Below are 5,235 nucleotides of genomic sequence, written 5' to 3'. Positions count from 1 at the left end.
TCCTTTTACCTCCGTTACAGCTTCTTTAATAGAGTAAATGTCTCTCTCCTACTCCTGGTATGCTATTTAGCAATGTCACTAATGCTAAATTCCAGGCTAATTTGTGTGGTGCTTAATAGCCTGGCCTTAATCCATAATCCTGTTTGATCTAGCCTTTTTGAGTTATGGTGTATGGCCCATTAATGACATTTGATTGACTTTTCATCTAGGCAACAGGCAGAGTGGCCATCTATGGTTATCTATATTTACTCCTGTTACGCTGGAATTTAATGCAAAGCTGGTTTTGTGGCTCAGTAAAGGAGGTAGGTCCAATTTTTTTTAAAGTGTGCACACAGTTTTGTGCAAACCCACATTGCACCTGCAAAATGGTTGATGCAGGAATATAAACCAGACATTTACCTTAAATATTTGGGTCATAGTTTTCTTCAGTAAGTAATCCTGACATACCAAAGAGTACACGCAGGTGTGAATCTTTGTTAATAAAGCATTCTGAGCTATATAAGCACTACATTTTACAAGTATCTAAGGGCATGATCAAAAAGCTCATTGAAGTCAATGGAATGACTCCTTGGAATATCACTAAACAATGTCAGGTCTCAACATACACCCTATTTACATTTCAATATTCAAATTTCATTCTTATCCCAAATGTGTTTCTAGAGCATACAATCTACTATACCAGCCACTTGTCAAGAGTTCTGAAAAACATACAAGTCATAGTTGCCACAATTAAAAATTCATTATTTAACCTTGGTTATCATAGTTTCCAATCATTTGTATTATTTTCCTCTAGTTAGAACAGGAACTAGTTGGAGGATTGCAGGTACAGCGATAAGTGTTGGTAAATGGTGACTTTTAAATGGCAACTCCCAAATACGGTCATTGTATTGCTACTATATTAAAACAATTATAGAAATTAAAAGACTACAACTTTTTTTTATTTTATTTTTTTTTTTAGGAGTTCACCACTTCCCCAGGCTGTGCATTGCTTTGGGCACTATTACATTCACTTCACGCCTTTTGGCTAATAAAAGCAGATATTTGATTTAAGATGTGGGCCAATCAGATTCTAAACCCTTCCCAGTCAGGTCGTTGGAACACAGGAGCTGCCATACTGGATCATACCCAAAGCCCATTAAGTCCAGTATCCTGTCTCTGACAGTAGCCACTACTAGCTGCTTCAAAGAAAGATGCAAGAAACCTTGCAGAAAGCAGTTATGGGATAACTAGCTTGCAGGGGAGGTTTCTTCCTAACTCTCATGAGCTAAAAGTTGGTTTATTCTCGAAAGTATGTAAGTTTATATCCCTTCCAAACTCTCTTTAAATTCCTCACTAATATGACTCTGGATATTCTTGTTATTCACATAAATTTCCTACTAAGGTCTTGGCCTCAACAGTAAACTTGTAACTATGAGTTCCACAGGCTACATGTATTTCCCATTTGGCTTCTCTTCCTCTTAGACCAAAGACCCAAACCTTAGTCATCTCTAAAGAAATAACATCTAAAAATGTGGAAGGTAGAGCTCCACCAGGTTACAGTCTCTTGAGGAGTGTTCAAACCTAATTCTTGTGTATGCTGACAGCACTTGAAGACCATCTCTAAATAGCCCACTAGCTTTTAGCAGACAGTAAACCAAGTTCCCCAGAAATACCAGTTCTAGTAACATGCCCTACATCGGGGTGAGCAAACTACGGCCTGCGGGCTGGATCCGGCCCGTCAGGGCTTTGGATCCGGCCAGCAGGATTGCCCCCCATGGTGCCGCAGGCCCCACGGTGCCCTCAGAAGCAGCGGCACCACGTCCCTGGGGCCCGGGGAGGGGGGGCGGGGCAGAGGGCTCCGTGCGTTGCCCTTGCCTCCAGGCACCGCCCCCCGCAGCTCCCACTGGCCGGGACTGGGGAACCGCGGCCAATGGGAGCTTCGGAAGAGGTACCTGGAGGCGTGGCAAGGGCCATGCAGGGACATGGTTCCGGCCGCTTCCCAGAGCGGCGCGGCGTGGGGCCAGGGCAGGCATGCAGGGAGCCTGCCCTGGCCCTGGTGCGTGCCACTGCCACCCCGGAGCTGCTTTAGGTAAGCAGCGCCTGGCCAGAGCCCGAACCCCTCCTGCACCCCAACCCCCTGCCCTGAGCTCCCTCCCGCAGTCCGCACCCCTGCCGTGAGCCCCCTCCTGCACTCCGCACCCCTCCTGCACCCCAACCCCCTTCCCTGAGTCCCCTCATACACCCCGCACCCCTCCCCTGCCCCAATCCCTTGCCCTGAACCCGTTCCTGCACACCGCACCCCCTCCCACATCCCACACGCCAACCCCCTGCCCCAGCCCTGCATACAATTTCCCCACCTAGACGTGGCCCTCAGCCCAAAAAGTTTGCCCACCCCTACCCTAGATACAGAGCTGCAGGCACCGTTTGCTAAGATGTACAAATTGGTTAATTAAAAGTAGGCTTTGAAGAAGTTTATTGTTACAGTGCTGTCGTCTTTAGTGATCTGCCGTGTATCAGGAATATCTAGAAATGGCTAAGTGGATGTCATGAGTTTGCTGGTGAACATGCATCAAGTAACACAGCTATTCTTCTTAGGAGCGCCTTGTTTAGTCAGTGCACTGTTAACACCAGAAAAAGATGTGGGCTTATTCTGTGTCAACATGTCTGCAATAAAGGGCAACTCCTGCCTCGCCTATAGGGGAACAGAGGAACCAGTGCAATCCCCGTGCTGTGCACTCTGCATGGCAGAGATTCTCAGGTCCTTCCCCTTTCCTCCCAGATGTGGCGAGTGTGAGTGATAGAGCCGTGAAGTCTGCTCTATCTATTACTCTTATTTTTCTTAGGAACACCACTGGAGCAATTCGGAATGCTTTGGGACCCAGTCTTACTCCCAGTGCAATCGCTGTGGGGACTTCAGTGTGGTTGCTAGGAGTATTCAACAGAAAACTGAACCCCTTCTCTCTAGAAATGGACTCATGTACCATTCAAATCTGATTCAGCTCTTCTCAGCTCCCCTGATCTAAAGAGAAGCAAATCTCTCTAATAGACTTCTTTTAAAGTGGTGGTGACTTTGGAGGTGACTTTGGCTCCTCCTGTGCAGGGTCAGCTAGGCAGGGAAAGTATGAGTAGGCTGTGTCTCTAGAGCCTGCTCAGATAGATAGTGAGAGGTGGCTGGGCCAGCTTTCTGGAACCACATGCAGTGGGAAAGGGAAGGAGGCAACAGAGGCAACGACAGTGACAGGAGACCAGGCATGATCAGAGGAAGTAATGGAGCGGAAGACAGGAGGAAGCAGAAAGGGACAGCTGGAAGAGGTTTGCTGCACTGGCAGGAAGAGAGAGAAAGTGAGGAGTCATCATTGGGAGGGTAGAAAGGAGATGGAGGATGTCTCAGTCCCATCAATTATTTTAAGAACCAGCCAGCACTGGGTGAAGTTTGTATCCAAATTCGCATCTGACCTTCAAGACGTTGCAGGTGTTTGGGTTGAGGGCTCTGGCTTGGGCCCATCTGCAGCACAGTGTGTACTTGCGATGCATTTGCTGGACCGGAGACTACGTTGGTGGCAGAAGAAAAATTACTCGCCAAAGAAAGCCAATCCTAATTGTGTTAAAGAGAAATTGAAATTCAAGTTATTTAATGGTTACCTGGCAATGGAAAAAAATAGTGAGGTGGGTGTCTTTTTTATTGTTTTTTTATTTTTTTATGATGAATAAAAAGGCTCAAGAGATTTTTATTAGTGTTAGTTTTTAAAAAGTGGGATTTTTAAAGTTTTATTTTTCCTGGTTGTATGTCACCTTAAAAACCCTTCAGGATTACCAGGTCTGGTTTTCCCTGGAGGACTTGGTGAGGGTCTCAGATACATCCTCTGACTTCTCTTAACTCCTCGCTGAAGGCATGGAGGTGTTGAGTACTTCAAGTCATCTTTTTTCACAACTGTTTATGGAAGTATTCGAGTTTAATGAGCCTTAACAAGCTATAATTAAAAAAAATTAATTAAAATATTGCTTCCCCTCTCAACTAATCAAATGATACCCAGGGTCTCTGATGTGATAACTGGCAGTTTTCCAGTTGTCTAGAGAGTCTTTAAGATAAAAAAGAAATAGAGTTAGAAAGTCAGGTCCCCCCTCTTGTGTCTCTGATTTTTCCTAAAAAAACAAAACAAAACAAAAAGTGGGGGAAACAGGTGCCTGTCAGTCTATCAGCTTGAAGGTATTTCCTTTGATAATACCTAGTTCTGATATGGCAGTAGATCTCAAAACTAAGGGGAAACTAAGGGTATGTCTACACTACACGTGCTGCAGCTACCCCGCTCTACCGTAGACACTGTACTGGCGGAAAGTGTTTTTCTGTTACTGCAGGAAATCCACTCTCTCCAGAGGCAGTAGCTAGGTTAATGGAAGAATTTTTCTGTTGACTTAGCTGCGTCTACAGTAGGCACTAAGTCGACCTACCTATGTCACACACAGAATGCAATTTTTCACAGCCCTGAGCAATGTAGCTAACTTTTATGCATAGACCTAAGGCACAGAGAGAGGAAATGGCTTGCCCAAGGTCCCCCAGCAGTCCAGTGGCAGAGCTGGAAATAGAACCCCAACTCTCCTGAGTCCCAGTCCCATGCTCTACTCAGTAGGCCACACTGCCTCCACATAAAAATACATGCCACGGTAAGATATACAGATCTTTTTCTTTTTCCTGTTCTTAATACAGGAAATTTCAGCTACGAATCCCTCAACTATCAAAGCTTCAAATTTCTGAACACATAGGAAAATTCCTTTCATGATACATGGATATACCATCAGTAAGATTACCTCTAGATAATAGATACATGCAGGGTATAATATGAATATTATCTCAGTCATACCATTTCAACTTGAAATTTCAGCTTTCCTTTTCTAAACTATTTGGTATGTATTTTCTAGCTAAAATGTACGGACTTCAAAACATGGTCAGCTCTGTTTTCTCATTAAGCTCTTTATACTCTACTCCTGGGGGAATTCTGCACTAAAAATTTTAAAATTCTGCACATTTTATTTGTCAAAATAACGCAACATAATCACGCCAGTTTCAATTACATTGGTAATTTATTTAAACTACAATACAGAAAAAAGTCAAGAATTATTTAGCATTTCCTATACATAAGAAAGTTAAGTTACAAATACTTGGTAACCAATACTCTGCGTTCCAGTTACAATCCTGGCTGGCTACCTTGGAAAGTGCTTAGTTCTGCCTGTCCTGATGTTTTATTGACTGTTTTATAA

The sequence above is a fragment of the Natator depressus genome, chromosome 7 (genome assembly GCF_965152275.1).
Source record: "Natator depressus isolate rNatDep1 chromosome 7, rNatDep2.hap1, whole genome shotgun sequence".
In the NCBI taxonomy this organism is placed as follows: Eukaryota; Metazoa; Chordata; order Testudines; family Cheloniidae; genus Natator; species Natator depressus.
This window is presented reverse-complemented; position numbering follows the sequence as displayed.